Consider the following 18,410-nt stretch of genomic DNA (forward strand, 5'->3'; position numbering starts at 1 on the left):
GGCAAAATCTTCTGAAAATTTTGTAGCATTCTCCATACACCGCCTCTTCAAGCTGAGAACTGCATATATAACAATTTCAATTTTGAAATATACTTTTCTTCCTACTTTGATGTTTCTAAGATTAAATCACTGAGATGTTAAAAGTATAACTGCAATAGATTATAGACAAAATTACACTATATATTTTCAAGGAATATATTTTCTAAATAAATTTGTAATTCACTGATACACATGGGTTTGGTTTTTGCTGGTCTGACTGCCTACTCGATTAAAAATTCTCAGTATCTCTGATAAACTGACTTTTACATGACTGAGAGACTGCTAAGTCAAACAGAAAAAAGATGGTCAATTTTTTTTCGTTTTCCTACATGCAATGCATTACCTTAAAAAAAATATTTTAAAAAGTTGCAATTATCCCCAAAACTTGACTTGCTGTTTGACCAAGTAAATATTACTGATTTTAGAAATATGCATGTAAAAGAGTATATATTGGTATCAGTGAAATGCAAGAGTTCAATACATTAATATTTATAAAGCAGTGCATGAATGGATGTTAAATTAATTCCTTAAGTCAAAAAAAGACAGTACCCATTTGCATTTCAACAAGTGAAACTTTTCCATCCATTTGACAGAGACAAGACTATAAAAGGTCTCAAATTTCTCCAATAAAAGTGCAAATTACATCTCAATATTTCGTCAGAGATTAAAAACAGAATTTTAGATGAATTATCTGATACAAAGATGGAAGTCAGGGTGCTGCTTCAAGATCTACAGAAGTAGAGCACTTTAAGACAATTAAATGATTTCCCTGCAGGCAATGTCTTTTCAATCCAAGCTAATGACATCATTTAAGGAGGATGGTCCATTTAACTGAAAGGATCTTTTACAAGGCAGACAGACAGAAGGCAATCCCGGAATGTTTTCAAGGACTTCCCATATTTCAGAATTATAATGGCAAAATGCCTACATCAGAATCTTAAACTCAAGCATTAATCAACAAAATGAAAGACTAATTTTATAAGAAAAATGTAATAAAACTCATTTTAAGAAGTTTTCCCTTCATTATTTTTTCCCTTAAAGGAACCAATTCTCTTCTAATGGTAATTATGCTGCTTCGGAGTAATGATAATACTCAGGCAGCTCAGTTTTAGGCTGCTGATTTTAAAGTAAAGCCAAATCACTTCACTCACTTGCAAGTTGAAGAGTAACTTTCATAAACTTTTCCACCAGTTTATGTAAGCTATCTGTGATCTTTAAGATAGAAAGCGTTATACTGTTGCCTCCAGAGTGTACTGTACTACTTTTGGTATAGTCTATATACCAGCCTTTAAATTGCACCACCACCATTTTCACTAAAAAAAAAAAAAAAGAAAAAGAAAAGAAAAAAGAAGGGAAAAAAACTTCAAATGAGCCAGTAAGGGAAAACTCACAGTTTTAGTGTCTGTATCAGCAGTTTAATGCACTTCTGTAACTCCTGAGGAGGGGAAGGTGGTGCTGGGGTCCTAAACCTAAATGATTTTTTTGATATTGAAAAATCAAAGCAGGATATGCTATTTTTAAACATTTAAAGAAACACCAACATTTTCATATTAAAATAATATTATTAAAACTAAGACATCATACAAAACTACAAACACCTCTTGTACTTCAGAAGGCAGCATCAGTCTAAATCCAACCAAAGAGTCTTTTTACCATTTACAATAACACTCAAAGCCATGGAAGTTGTATACACATTAGGATGACATCTCTTAATAAATGATGTGGTTCTGAGGACAGGGGGGAAAAAGTTTACCTTATGTCCCCTTAATATCCATTTCAAATTGTCAAAAACTTCAGAAAGCTGGAACGTGTGAGACATAACGAAGAGATCTTACCATGTAAGCAGGAGCTAGAAAACGTAGAACTAGTCCTGGCTCTTAACCAGACTCCTTTCGCAATCTTGGGCAAGTCACAGCTACTTTGCCTCCACTGTTCCTCTTCATAACAGAGAAACAGTGTTCACATCTCTTCTAGAAATGCTGTGAAATGCTGTTAGCTTCATTATGCTTGTCTTTAAAAAGGGAAAAACATTTCATTTTCAGGCTTGCTGTGCCACTGATTTTTCCCCACCGCACCCACACACTTTTTCAAAGTAATGTAAGTTGGAGGGAGGGAGGGAGAGAGAAGGGGAAGAGGGAAGGTTCCAGCATGTGTAAGACTGGGATGTCACATATGTACTGATTCCTGCATTTCAGAAAACTACACATTTTCTTCTGTGACTGCTATAGCACACCTTAAATTGGCAAAGGAAAAGTGAGGAGAACACCATGAAAGAGTATCCTTATGGTAAACAACAAGATGACTCTGATTATATAAATGAAATAGTTTTCAAAAAACCCCATTTTTTTATTCTAATAATGTTGCCTTCTTCTTTCTTCCTTTTTAAATATAGAATCATGTCAAGTGAACATCCCGTTTTATAACACCTACTAATAGGTCATTGAAAATGGAGTGAGTTCCACACACCCAAGTCAAAATTTCCTTAGTTTGGATATGCACTTTTTAAACTCAGTCACTCAAAAACTAAAGGATCAACTGTAAAATTCAAGTTATTTTAGTTTAAGGAGCTAAACTTTTGACCCTCTACATCTTTCCCCACATAAAGAACACATGTATCCTGAAGTGGTGAACAAGTAGCACATCAAAAGAATGCTGACTTTTAAAGGCTGAATATAGTAATATGGAAATAATAAGAAGAAAATGGCATTGAACAAAGTAATACTGTTGTATTCCTAACCACCTGGGCATTTTCTTAGTGGACAGTTATATTTCTAGTAAAGGAAGAAGAGATTTCTGTGGACTTCAATAGCCACAAGAATTTAATTCCACTTCCTGTTAACACACCTTCTCTACAACCTAGGTCCTCCACCAGTATATTTGCACATCTCTTTCCAAACTTCTTCTCCCAGTTTTTGGTCTTATCCTGATTAGGTTTTCTGGAGCATGAAATTATTCAAATTCATATGTACAGCAGAGGATTCTACAACTGCCTTGATCCAATGAAAGTAAGGTGACATATACAAAATACATTACCTCATTTACTGGCACTTAGCCAGTTTTCATGGCTTTTTTATTCAGTTTCAGTTTGTCCATAAACTGTACTCCCAAAAGCAGCCAATCAATCTGTCATTACCAATAGAACTGTACCAAAATAAAAATCTAGCCCTTGAAAAGATTCATTTTGATATTGTTTCCCACAAAGCTATTTGCATCTATAACAGGCTAATTCACTCTCAGATCTCCCCACAAAGACTTGAAATTCCCTAAAAATAACATACTTTGACAACAAATTCTCAAAAACACCTGACAAAATGGCACTGGAGAACACCAAGCAGAAAGAGTCACTGAGACAAGCACTAATGAACAAGACTCTTGAATCAACATTTCATGAATTATCTATACCATTACGTGTCTTATATTACTACCAAAACCCATTTCCATGCAAGATCAGAGGTATACTGAACAAATAAAATTACTAATTGCTGTTCTATTTGTTCTGATTTCATTAGCATTATTTTATCCCACAGTACTCGTGTTAGCCTATAAAACATACTGACAAGGGAATTTGCCTCTGGATATGTAAGGGAAATACAGCATACAAGGATAACTTGGTAGAAAATATTTATAAATCACTGGTATATTACTTAGAGCAACCTTACAGATGAAGAAACTAACATGAAAAAGCCATCAGAGCTAGACAATTGACTCTGAGTCACAAAGAATTCATTAATAATTCCACGAGGACCATCAATGCAATTATCAAACCAAAAAAGACAAATTATGGCCACATCTACTCAATAATAGGAACCAGAATGGGTAGTTATGTTGTAACCACACTTTTCCTTATTATAACGTTACCTTATAACAGCATTGTTCTGTTTTGTTTGTTAGAAGGGGAACCCAAGTAACAACTTAAACCACCCCTGAAATGAAATGAATGAAACAGTACTGAATGAAACAATTTTTTTTCTCAGTTTTAAGGTGATTTTCATTCATTTCATTTGTTCCGTTTCATACACATGATTTTCAGGTTTTTAAACATCTTGATGGATCTGCTTTTTGTACAATATTTTCACCTTCTTGATTTCTATTTGGAAATTTTATTCATTAGAGGCTATTTTTAATTTAAGAACTGAATCATCTCTAATTGCAAATAGGGTGAAAAAATTTCCTACCTGACATTCCTAATCACAGAGCTTAGGAAAGGAGAAGTCAGTTGAAAAAAAAGACTAACCTAGAGATTTAATAAAGGCTCAGACACTCAAGGCCCTTTCTAAAATACAACAAGCAGCTATTTGATATCAACACTATGTTATGAATCGCTGCACCTCATTATCAATCCTTGAAAAGGAAAACAAACCTCCCTCAAAATGTCTGTTTCTGAAGGACAAAGGCAATTAACAGGGGCAGGTGAAAAAAAAATGAAAGTGCATTAGAGTGATAGGGGAATTTAAAGATGCCACGTGCATTAGGTTATATTTCCTAAATTAAGGCTTAAATGCAACAAGAACTGTAGATTCCTCAGACCTGTTCAAAGTTGAATTCATTCCAGGTTGAAAACATCCTGGAAGCACAACAAAGCCGGATTAATTTCTCTTCTCAACATACACATTAGTAAAGGTAGAAACCCTTGTAAACTCCATCTTTAAAAGGTAACAAAATGTTGCTAATATAAACATGGTAGTGTCTTAGCTATGGCCTTAGTGTACCCAAAAATAGACATAGCCATGCTGCCTTCAGCCTACATACTATTCAGTGTTCTGCATATCTTAAAACACTCCTTATTTCTACCTCTCTTCAGCTATAAAAACAAAAATGAACCACAATAATTAAATAAAATATTCTTTATATGTACTATGGCTATGTTCATACACAAGTCAGTCACCAAATATCTCGATGACTGTTAATGAAACTGAAAGCCTAATTAGCAAGATGAGGGGAATAACCCCAGCATTCTGGCCCACCTCCAGTATGAATAATTGCTTCTACCTATGCAAAATCCCCCCTGTCATTTCAATTAGGTAAAATATTCCTCACACCCTGCTCTTAAATTGCTGGGTATTGTTTATAGTGCCATTGTAAGAGCTGCTGCATTCTACCCTGAGTACGGCTGCCTTTTGAAAGTAACAACACGGCAACTCCAACTTTTAGTTACTTTGTTCAAAAACCTTAGTTCTGCAAAAGGCTGTCTGCTATCAGAAAAAGAGCCAACCAACTAAAAGAAAACCCCAATAATTTATCGTGTATCTATCAATGACAGAAGTACAAGGTCTGTGTAGAACAGAGGGAACACGTTAACAGGTACTGAGGTATAAAAACAAGTCAGTCAGGCATGAGCATCTTTGGCAATTCAGCAGCATAACATCACACTATCACAACTTTGAATGTCTCAGAAATTAAGCCAAAGCTAACACTTTCACAAATGACTCTAAAATCCTACCAGTACATTGAAACACCCTTTTAAAAACTCATATATATACAAACAGCAGATTTAACAAGGAAGAGAATGAAGTCAGTCATCAGCTTCCAGGGCCCTTCCAGGGACTCCAAAACTATGGCTGTACCTATTGCTAGACTTTGCTTCCTGCTCTGAGAGTGCACACCCTGAATACCTGTTCCTCAAAACAGCCACCAAATCATTCCAATGCTTTCATTTAGCCTCATCCCACAATCTCCAAAATTCTCATAAAACCCTAAAATTTTGATTACAATTCATTTTAAAATGTTCATCTGACTAAAAAAACAAAATCCTAATTGAAAAAGGATTTAGAAGTTTTATAGGTTTAATTATTGTTGATTTAAAGAGGGACATTTGGGGCTTTCTATTGCTTCACCATATAGGAGTGTTTTCTCATTCTCCCTTTTTGAGTCTGAACTGCCACTGAAACGGTTATTAATAAGTAAATTCCAGAATGCTTACATTAGCCCACAGTCCTTTTATTGTTCACTCCTCCTTTAAATCGCCCTATCCCTTAAAAGATACAGCTTTAATTTACTATAAAACCCACTTAGAAAAGTACTCACTTGTTTGAATTATGAAAGTTAAAAGATATGTTTTATTTAGGAAAATATGCAAGCAGATATCTGCAGAAATTCACATTAACACTAACTGTACTTTCTATTCCATGAAACATTTCAGTAACCACATCAGCAATTTATTGTTATTTATTGTTATGGCAGTACGGAAACTTCCACAATAAAATAAAGATCAGGAGTGAAAAGAGCTGTAAAACCATAAAAAAAAAAAAGTTTGCTTTTTCCTTGTCCTGGCCTCCTAGGACTGTAAATCTTAGGTTTCCTTTTTCCTAAATTGTCTTCTTTCAAGGATTACCAGTGTTATAAATACTTTTACCTACTACTGACTAGACACATTTTCTCCTGTAGACTCACTTCCTGTGGGAAACGCTACACCCAAAATTACACACACACTATTAGAATTGCGATCACTGCCACAATTCTGTTCATGTATTAAAAAAAAGCACTAAGAATAGAGCAGCTTTCAGTTTATCATTATCCTCTGTAAAAGGAATATCACTCTTACATAGGAAATAGCAATAGACATATAAAATTTTTTTTGAAAATACAGTAGAAAATAATTTCCATTAAGTACACCGGCTGGGGAAAAAGCTGCACACACCAATGATTAAGCATAAGTGTGCATCTGTCCTTTAAATATGCATAGCAGTAATAGCTTAAATGCAGTTCAAATCATGGCCAGTCTTGCTGCATATACAAATCTGTACCAGATAGTGCTAAATTAAAAAGCACCTCTGATAAGTTTACAAAAGACAAAGAAAAAATTGGTTGTAAACTCCTCTGCATTGCAAAGATCTCTTTTGTCTGTCAATCAACAGAAAAGTATTATTCCACCATCACAAAAGGCAAACCTTTGGAGGCAGTATAGGTCTGTGTGTTGTGCAAATGTGCAGTTGCTAAGAAGCAAATATGCTTCTCCTCTAATCAAATAGCCCAGCTCAGCAATGCTGCTGGCTTGGGGCAAGAAGCAAATTCCACCAGCCACAAACTTAGAAACAGTCTTGAATTATTTGTTGCTGACCGCTGGCTGAACCCTGTCCTGATGAGCACCATCACCATTAGCCACTTCTCAGTGTATTCCATCAACCAATGGCAATAGCAGCATGCTACAGCTCAGGCTGCAAGGAATTGATCAAACAGGGTAATGAGACTATTTCTTCATGGAGGTTATTTTAAATGAATATAAATATTTTCTTTCTACATAATTTGCCACAAAAGGTCACTGAACTCCCTGCGATTCTAAAGAAAAATGCTGTGGTATCCCCTTTATATATTTGAGTTAGGATATAGCCAACAAACAATTCTGGGCATTTTTGATGATCCTGTAAATCTTAATGAGGTGGCATCCCAGACAATTGATTAGCAGCAACGTTCTATCTTCACATTTACTTACGAACAAAAAGAAGATTTGATGCTATTTTAGAAAATCATGATATACCCATGCCCTTAAAATCTTTCATGAGAGAATATATTCTGTGAGACTAGACTTACACTTTTGCTATTAACAATAGATCATGCATATTTTGCTATGCTTGCCTTACTTTGATATTTTAGCCCTTTCTATAGATTCTTTCAACTGAACTCGTATGTTAAAAATACCCACTTTGTCTGTGAGTCAAGTTACTGATGAGACCTGCATTCAGACACCCTGTCTGTCATAGCTGTTTTCTTTAAAAGGCTACTATAAAGAGACACCAGGAGATACTTGAAATTTAATTCAAAGCAACTCCTACAAAAATCCCATCTAGGCCCTCCTTGTCCTATACAAGATTTTTAATCCTATCATTTCCAGTACTGGACAATTTCTCCAATGCTGGGAAAACATGTAAATATTGATTTAAATACCAGTCTAATAGCGTTTTATTAATAAATGCATTACACTAGGATAGTACTGCAACTATGATAAAGAAATAGTGCTTATTATTTTCTACTTTTAGGGATAATTATATAAAAATATTCAAATAGGCCAACTAAATACAACGGTTCATGTTTGAGAATTTCCAGTGTTACCTTGAATAACTTTAGGTAAATACTTTCAACACAGAAGAAAATTTATATTTACACCCAGGGATGAGTATAATTCATTTATCTGAGACACAGCACTTGAAAATGCAGGTTGAAATATAAATTATATATATATATATATATATATATATATATATATATATATATATATATATATATATATATATATATATATATATATATATATACAGGATTTAAACTAGTTCATCTTCTCCTGATTAATAGGAGTTGACTTACCTAACAACAGAACAGGCTTTGGATATTTTTTCTAATTCACATTAAAAAAAAGAAAGCTTTGAATATTGTAACAACATAAAAGAAAAATGTGTAATCTGAAATTCCATTCTTCTTATGTGGTTGGAATCCTCAGCTCCTCAGGCTTTTTTCTCCTCTAACTGAATGTCTCTGACCAGTATAGGAAATATTAAAAATAAATAAATAAACTAGTAAGAATATTAATAATAATTACAAAAATAGTTTAAATCAACGGGCTTTTCCTCCTACTTCCCACCCCATTAAAATACTATTTCCAGAACATTCCCTTCTAACACTTTATCAATACCATCATTATATGTTGTATGGCAGTGAAGTGCATCTAAGGCTGGAATAGAATAAAGAAACTCAGATGTGTTTTTTTTATTAAGCCACCCTTTTTTCATTTTTAAACCTTTTTTTTAAAAAAAAAAAAAAGTTGACAGCAAAAATAAAACTGTAGTCCTATGAGAAAAAAACAGAGCTTTGCTGGCTATTTATTAAAAAACATAAAGCTTGTATCTGTAACGCAGACCCTACAAATTCTTATCGCTCATTTATCATGTCTTTGAAAAGTCAGCTTCCAAAAATAAAAAGGAAATAATTCTACTTTAATGTTGAAGATGTTTAAAAATCCATGTGAGGACTGTTAAAGACGTCCAAAATCCTGAGAAACCATTTTCAACATAGATGAAAGAAGCCAATTTACACATAAATCCTATTTTTTCCTTAAAGAAATCTTAATATGTTAAGTCCTAAATTCGATTAAAAAAAAATTAAAAAGTGGTCCTTTACAATATCAATAAAAAAACAACATTCATTTGGGGGGCGGAAAAAATCAGCACCCACTCGCAAAAGATGTCTCATCAATGGACTAACATTTGACAAAAATCAGTGGAAACAGAAAAGAAGCCAATACAACTTCCAGTGCCAAGGAGCCAGATGGCACTGCTGGAAAAATTATATCTACAGACTGGCAGCTTGATCCCATGATTATTGCCCAAGGGAAGAGGAAGAGGAAAACAAGAGGTATTTCAGTGTGATGGAGTAAATCAATTATCACCAGCTCACTACGGCATTTTCACATTATTTTTATACCACGTTCTAAATATTGCTCAAGTGAATGAGAGCACTGGAAGATTACAGCAATCTAAGGCAGAAAAAAAGGTGTGCCATACATTAAAAAAGCAATATGAACTTGAATGTACCTCTGTCAATTGCATTACACAGTCCATATTTCCAAATGAAATTTGCAGATATGCTGTTGTTAACAAGTAAAAACAAAGTTTTTGTCTTGCGGTTTTACTTTTGACATGAAATTCCAAATTTTATCTATAAAGATTACAGACAAAAGTATCTCTGCACTTTTCAATATGACTACGTTCTTTTGTGTAACTTCAACTCTTAACATGCAGTTATTTTACACCTACAAGTACCAAGTACCCATTTTGCCAAGATATTTCAAAAATCTTTGATCAAACAAGTTTGTGGAAGTCTCACCAATTATTTTTCTGATAAAATACAGTATTAAAGATAACTTCTGAAGAAGCTGTTAGAGAAAAATCAGTCCGCTCCTACTAGAAGGAAAGCAGTTCTAGAAAACGGAAAGTTTTTCCCCCACTATCTTCATATGCGTAATATTCAAATTACTAAACACAAAAGAGACAGAATTATAAGAATAATGTCCTGTGAAAACAGGCAAGGTTAATTTTTTTTTAATTGGAAGTCAATGACAACGCTTGTATTAACTTCTTTTCCAAGAAACTGTAATAATAAGGCCCATTTCCTGTACCCATCCTTGCAAAAGAACACATCCTATTAACCTACCAAAAAGACTTGGACCACATTCACTTAACTTGCCTCCAATCAATTTTAATTTTTATTGCACAGCCATGTACATAGTCTAAATATCCTTCTGCTCCCATTCATATTATTTCAACACTAATCCTTTTCTCTTACCTCTTCAATGCAGAGCAGTGATGCACAAGTGCAGATATGGAAAGGACATCATAAACTAATTGCACCTTTGAATACGTATTGTGAGTATCATCCAGGTGCACGCTGTGAATGCCCCATCTCTGGAGTGTTCAAGGCCAGGCTGAATGGGGCTTTAAGAACCTGGTCTAATGGAAGATGTCCCTGCTCATGGGAAGGGAGTTGGAACTAGATGATCTTTAAGGTTCCTTTCATCCTAAACCATTCTACGATTCTATGATGCAGAGAAACACAAAATTTGACTGTTGACTAACGAGCAAAAATTGTTTTATATGAAGAACAGGATACCCCTGAAAAGGTATTATCAGGCTCTGATGTACCCTGCATTAAGGAACGTGTGTCCAGGTAGGCCGAGTAAATATAGAGAGGACAGGAAAACCTTGTTTAGAGCAGAAGAGGTCTTCCTCTATTATGTAGTGTAGGTTCATTCATAATTCCCTGCCCGAAAGGGGCCCAAAACTCTTTCTGACTACGAGGAATAGAGAAGACAAGACCAAGATACCCCCAGGATATTACCCATCATTACAGCAATAGTTAGTGATGAATAGGTTGTGGCTAATATCAGTTAAGAAATTAGAGCAGTAATTCTAGTTTGGAGAAAATGTGACATTCAGCTGTTTTAGTCTGCTACTCTACTCTTAAATACTACTATTGTACGTAATCCAAGTAAACATCTATAAAAATTACTAGGAAAGTATCATACTAATACTGCTGAGTGACAGATGTCCAAAGAAGTATGGTTCCTGCTGAAAAATTTTAAGCAGCAAACAATTCTCTGCAACATCTTCTTGAGAAGGCCAGTAATGAACTTGTCCATTCAGTTGATACCATAAAGACTGAATCTACTATGTGGGAGTTTTTCTGCAAAACCATTCAATAAACATTTTCATGACACAATTTTTACTTTCCCACTCAAATTTAATCTCAAAATTCACCAATATTAATCCACTGCAAGCTTGCTTTTATTTAAAAGGAAACAAACACAAATTCACTAAAATTAATGCCTGGACTGCATGATGCCTAATAGAAAACAGGCCTGGTTTGCTCTTGCTTAAGATCTACAGATTCACTTAGCGCCTCCACAGAAAGTACTAATCAATTAATACACAAAAACAGGAACATGGGAAAAATCTTCTTCTGTTCATTAGGATTGATACACACTTCATGCATGCAATAAATTAAATATGGGCACAAATTCCTAATCGCCCATTCAGAGAAAGAAATGCCAGTCTTAGCTTGTACTTACACTGCAAGGTTATACAGGATTTTTTTCCCAGTAGGTTCCTATATCCAGGGACTTTAAAGCCTCATCCTTGAGACAAAATATGAATTACCACACAGACCATTCTTTTAAATAGTTCTGATCTAATCTAAAACAAACAAAACGCTATGGTTCTGTAGAGCTTTTTCTCCACAAGATGTTTGTGACTGCTACATAGCATATGTTGAAGGTAGACCCATTTTTCTGTCGTACATGGTAGACCTCAGGAAGGAAAAGATGCCTCTTGCCTTGAATGCCAAGCAGCATCAATCTGTCAGACTTGCTCTCCCTCTGGTACCCACCTCAAGGTGCCACTGGAGTAGCATGAAGCCGTGCTATCATCTGAGTGATGCATCTTTCTGGTTCTAGGAGGAAAGGAGTAAGGAGCAGAATGGAAGCTGCCATACCACTACTGCTTGGCACAAGAAAGAGGAATTACAGGGAAATCAGAAGGTAGAAATTCACTCAGTCAAGATAAAGCACCAATAAGGTCCTAAAATCATAATTAACTGCCTCCAAAACCTACTTGAAAAGCTCATTGCATATCCAAGAGGCAGAAGGAAAACCCCTCCTATTCTTTTTGATGTCAGCTATTTGTGATGTATAAGAACCGAACTACATTAGGCCAAAAAGCAACATAAATAGAAAATCTATTCACTTCAACTTCCTGGGCTTTTTTTAACCATAGTATTGTTATATATCTTGAATAAAATTATGATCAAATATGAAAAATAAATGGCTTAAGCAGGTCATTATTTAGGCTTTTTTGTTGATATTGTCCTATGTAGTGGTGGAGTATACATGGCTGTTTTGTTAGTGTTCAGTCACTGAAGCAACATAGATGAAATAAAATGAGCAACAAACCATGTCATCTCTCCCATGGGAGAAAGGTAAATGTTAAAAGAACACAGGGGTTTATTGTTTGATGGGAAGTTTTTCATCATGATAATTAGAAGTTCAAACATTTTAGTATCATCAATTTGTACACACTGTTAACCTACACAATGCCATTTTTAACTTTATTGTTGACTTTATTAGGGCCAAAATTTTACTTAAAACTTCTGCTTCCTATCAGAAATTATTCCCTTATGTTCTGTACAAATGGTTTAAATCAAATTTAATTAGATTAGCTTAGCATATTTCACACACTCTCTTTTTTTAAACATCTTGCTTCTCCATCTAAGTCATTGCTGCTATATGCACTGCTATGGATCCTACAAACAAACCAGCAAGCAAACAAACAGTTCCGTTGTTTATTCTGTTCATACGGTTTCAAAAGCAGCTACATGTGGAAAGTTATAAAGATTCTATTCAGCCTTCAAAAATATTCATTACAGAAGGGAAAAAATATACTATTGCCATGACTTTTATGGACAAAAGAGAGTCAAATGTCAACAGACTGACAGTGTTTAGGGTGTGTATTCTCTGCAAGTAGAGTGCAGCACTGGGACAAACTGTCCATGGTACAGTGCAATTGCACTAGCAGAGATTTTTAGGAAAGATGAGACAGGTGCCCACAAAGAAACATCTCAGGCAGACTGTGGGAGATACATTGATTTCACTCTTAAGGTCTCTCCTATTCAACAAGCAGTTGATCTTCTTTACAGCTTTTCACAATTTCAACAAAGTTAGCACCCTCTTCTCATGTGTTAAACAGAGAAGAGGGAATCGCATCTTGGAATTTACACTCATATTGTTGGTCCCACGTGTACCAATATCCTTAAAAAAACAGAATTTAAAAACACAAGCTTCATATTTTGAGTTCCTCTCCAGTATGTTTTACTTTTCACTGTGTTCCATGAGCTTGTAAAAGATTGTATTCTGGATGACATTTGTACATAAGTGACTCAGCTTAAATTAGTAGTGATACATCGTTTCTCTGACAACCTCAGCACACCACATCAGGAATTTTAGAATTCAATCCTCCTGCTTAAGACTGCACTGCTAATTAAAATTTATTATGTTGAAAGCAACATTTTTGATCATCATATTACCTTTCTCAGCCAGAAATGCAGAATCATAACCCGCTTCAAAATTCTGACAAGAACTAGCACCCCCTCAAGATAAAGTTAGCATGCCCAAGTCCAGTCTTTATGCATTTTACACAAGATGGGTTACTGCCCTCCTTCCAGTGCCTAGTAAGAGCATAAAGCAGAAGCCACCTTTTCTCACTGAAGATCAGCTGTCCAAGTAAACCTAGCTCTTACTTCCCCTCAATATGACCTTTTTTATTCAATCTTGAATATTAAAAGAGATATAAGGAGTAATAAAGTACCTGGTTTTCTGCCTTTAATGAGATCTACCTATGAGAAAAACAAGATGAATAAGTTTCTCATACCTTTGAATGGCTGTCATGCACTTAAGTTTTTACCTCTCCCTCCAATACTCAATAAAAGTAAATAACTAATCTCCTACAATAACTCAGGTAAATTTCCAGTGCTGTCATCCCCAACACAACCAAACATCCTCTCCATATACATGATTATGTTACTAAAAAGTGGTATACCAAGACAAGACTGGAGGCATAAGAAGGGCAAAAGGAGAAAGGATAGAAATTCCTAGTTGTATTTTCCGTTCTCCAACCTTTGATACCTTAGTTGCTAGTAGTGCTTAACTGAGGAACAGTTTTTGTTTTAATATAGTGCCTCAAAAATAAACTCAGTACGAATGTAGTTGCAGGAAGTGGGAAAACACTTGTGTGTATGCGCAAAGATAAAACCTTACACTGAACTCTACCAGCCTTCTTAAGTGACAGTATTCAAATGACTAGGCCTAACAAATAGGAAAAATAAGGGGGGAAAAAGCTTAATCAGTATTTGTACTTGAGACTTAACATGTAAAAAGAAACAGCATGCAAAATTCAGTCACAAAATTTTCATTCTCACTTGATCAATCAAACTGCAAAACGTGATGCTCATATTAAGTAAATACCATAGATCATGTAAAATAGTTTAGTCCAGCCTGCAAAGTCTTGTATAGAACTTTTCCAAATAAACTAATGAAAACAAAGTGCTGATGCCTGTTGCTTCATCCAAAAATCATAGCAAGAAAATCATGTTGCAGGAGCAATAAATTTTGCTCATTTTCAAGACTGCACTTTGACGACAGTTAAAGCACAACCCTTTCATTTACTCTTCTTCCTCAAAGCTCTCCAAGTGCCCAGTTTTGCTTGCTCCAGGCCTACCTTCCTCCATGGGGAAATTTAATAAGAGATTCTCAGACTGTTAAAAAATTTTCTACTAAAAAGCATATTTTATTCATAAGCTATAGCCAAATGTGATAATCTGAGGAGCATACAAGTCCCCAGACACATTTTTAGTACTTCTTTCATCCTTACCTTCTCAAGACAACATTTCTAGACCTTCCATAGAAATGGTGATGATCTAAATTATTTCATCACACCATTTACTGTGATCTTTTAGATCCAGTAATTATCCAATTACACACTCCCTGCAGAGCCAAAGCGACATGTCTTCTTCAGAAGGTCCACTTACAAAGTCAAAGTTGGTCCTTTAATACTAGTGACATTTCTTACTATAAAATCAGGTTACCATACCATAAACCAAAAAAAAAAAAAATCTCTATATATTATAAAAGAAGATTACAGTGTTATTATACAGGAGGGTTTAAGCCTGCCATTGAACCTGTATTTAATAACTAGGAAACCTCAAAAATTAAATGAAAAACAGTAACATTTTTCCCATTTACTTCTCAACCAAAAGTAAGTTTGTTTCCAACTTGAAAGAAAATCTTGGTATTTCAATTTTAAAGTATTTTGGTGTGCTTTGGTTTTTAACTAATCAAGACATATGTATTTCCCACTGCATATATTCTTCAATACGCAGATGGAAGGGGAGTAAGAAATTACAAGACATAACATTGTTATACAATGTACTATACAAAAACCTGTCATTTAAGTTGCAAGAAACCTAGTCATCAATAAGTGAAAAAATACCTCGCTCAAAAATCAATTATGTTGAGTCTTTTGTATAGAGAAGTAGTACACCTTTCAGGCAACTGGTATTAATGAGCAGACATGGCTATAGAATCTCCATCTGTTTTTCTGACAAAGCTGTGACTACTCCAGTCTCTCATTGAAATTCCATTAATCTGGTGCACCAAGGACCAATGCGAAAATCAAAACTCCATCTAACCCTTTATCAGCTCACAATAACCTACAAGTGAACTCTGCCTGTTAGCATACAGCAAGTTATGATTTTGCTATCAATCAGGCTGTTAGCCAATAAAAAAAAAAAAAAATCAAGTTAAGACCAGAGTGCCCGGCTGTGCTGTTTTGTTTGGTCTGTCTTGTTTTTCAGTTTGTTATTTTGTTTGGGGGTTTTGTTGTGTTTTATCCCTCTTCCAATTTCTGTAGGGTGTCTGGACATGTAAGCCCATCATTCTCTTTCATTGTGATTTAATTGCTGCCAGCAATCAAGTCAAAGCATCACTGAAGTGTGCTTGAATTTCATTAGATGATATAACTTATGCTACTTTCCTACAGTACCTAATAAACCATAAAGAAACCAAAACACATATGGCTTGAGGGAATAACTGGAAAATTAGGTGGCCATTTGGGAACTGAGTGAACTTTTGAACCAGAGGAACAGAGAAAAAGAAATATTAAAAGGAAAGACAGACTTAGAATGCACACAGAGACGTGGGGGTTTGACCTTTTCAGTACCTAGAAAATTACATTAGCATTATGAAAAATACATATCATGTTTAGAGTTTATAATCCATCAAAGTTTAGATACTTTGTTAGTGCCTACCATAAGGTAAAAGTCAAAAGGACAACATAACAATCAGATTTGACAAAAGGCCTTTAGGTGACCTGTGCTAATTTAGTTATCCCATACTTATTGTTAAATGGATTATCCCTCTTGTAATTAATACACCATTAGACAAAGGTCACACAAAAACTCTAGGATTTTACAATGACTGTAACATACACATAATACACTAATTCTTTATCTGTTACCAAGCGTGTGCCTTCACAAATTATGTTTTGACAGTAATGCCGCAAAGTCAAATTGCAACACTTTGGCAAGTCATACAAACCTTGCAGCCTAACTCAAGTATGTAAAGAGAAATGCCTTGGGGCTTTTTAGCAGAAAATATATGTAGAAGGTTTCACATAAAAATAGAAATGGAGTCAAACATAAATAAAAAACACCTCAATTTGGTTACCTACAGATAAGGACCTCTGTTAACGCTGAGAACCTTGATCCTACACAAATCAGGTTTTAGATCTGTACAGAGCCCTGCTGAACTGAACTGGTAATTATACAAGATCAAACATCTACAGACCATCTTACAGATGGAGTAAGGATTCTTACTCCTGGAGTAGGATTTAAATATTGAACATTAACAGACCGCTAAAAAACTAAAATACAGTATTAAGCTTCAAGAAACCCATTTATGCCTATTAGAAGTGAAACAAATGGCACCTCTGGGGATCAATCCACCCCTTATAAGATTTTCCCAACATATATTTTCATACACAGGCTAGGTGGCTAGACTGGAATGATGGATTATATATATTAAAATCAAAATGGTATTAGAATGACACATTAGACATTCAAAGAGAAAAAGAGGAACACTGTATACTCCAATAAATTAAGTGTTTACAGATCAGAATTTATCACCTTTTCTCAAATTTTCTTCTTGCTACGCTCCCACTAGGTAATTAAAGAGGATTTATCATAAAATACAGAAAGACCAGGAAGGTAAAATCACGTCAAATATACAAGAATCATACCCTCTATATTTCTACCTAAACTGGTATGAATTAGTCAAGATATTGTTGAGTAGCTATTATACCTACTCTCATAACTTCCAAAACAGGCTAAAAATTAAGCACCCATCTGTACAAACTCATACAGTATTTCACATACTCTTGCATCAGCATTCTCCAGCCGTTCATTATTTAGGTTATGAACGTTATCACTTTTCTCTTGATTAACTGTTTTGAAACAATTCTATAATTGTACCTCCTATTAAATAGTCATATAATTTTGTCACATACCCTTTATGCAATCAGTACCATGTTATTAAGTTATAATTAGAAATAATGATAAGATTATGTTTGTAAGCAAAAATAAACACACAGAAAGTTGCATTCATCTGTAGTTTTGAAAATTAGCTTGGGTTTTCTAAAAGACATACTCAATTTGACTGATAATTACATTTCAACCAGAGAGCAAAAAGGCCTAGCTTTACTTTTTTTAGTAGAAGGTCACACTGCCAACATGTAATAAGCTCAATATAAAAAAAAAAAAAAAAAAAAAAGCATGATTATTATTGTTATACATTTTACAGAGTTCTGGACATAAAAAAAAAAGCATTATTCTGAATCAGTGGTTAGAAGGTTTATCACTTATGCATGTACTTGACTTATCCCTGTTCTGCAATAGACATAATTTTATACCTCATAAAAGCAATTTATGTTTCCAAAGGGAATAATCTGGATAATATAAAATGTGGAGTGCTACATTGCAGGAAGCATATTTTCATTCAGCAATTGTATTTCGAGATGGAGCTGCACAGTTTGATCATCATATCATGTCAGAAAACATCATTCACTAGTAAGTCTATCTAACTTCCAGTGCCACAAATTAATATACATCATTAATTTATTTGTACATATACTTAATTTACTGCCATATATTATCCATAGAAGATGTTTATATTATGTATACAATAAACTAATCTCAAAAATATGGACACTATGCTAAAGCAAGCTTGTTAACTGCTGAAATATTCAATTGTTCATGTCTTCAGAACAGTCGCATTTAGCATT

General features: G+C 34.5%; 1 protein-coding gene across 1 annotated transcript in view; it reads right to left on the minus strand.

Annotated features, from left to right (window-relative positions):
• Nucleotides 1-18,410, minus strand: part of SKAP2 (src kinase associated phosphoprotein 2) — a 118,277-nt gene that overhangs the window by 76,592 nt on the left and 23,275 nt on the right. The gene's annotated exons all lie outside the window — the stretch shown is intronic.

Source organism: Motacilla alba, chromosome 2 (assembly GCF_015832195.1).
Source record: "Motacilla alba alba isolate MOTALB_02 chromosome 2, Motacilla_alba_V1.0_pri, whole genome shotgun sequence".
In the NCBI taxonomy this organism is placed as follows: Eukaryota; Metazoa; Chordata; class Aves; order Passeriformes; family Motacillidae; genus Motacilla; species Motacilla alba.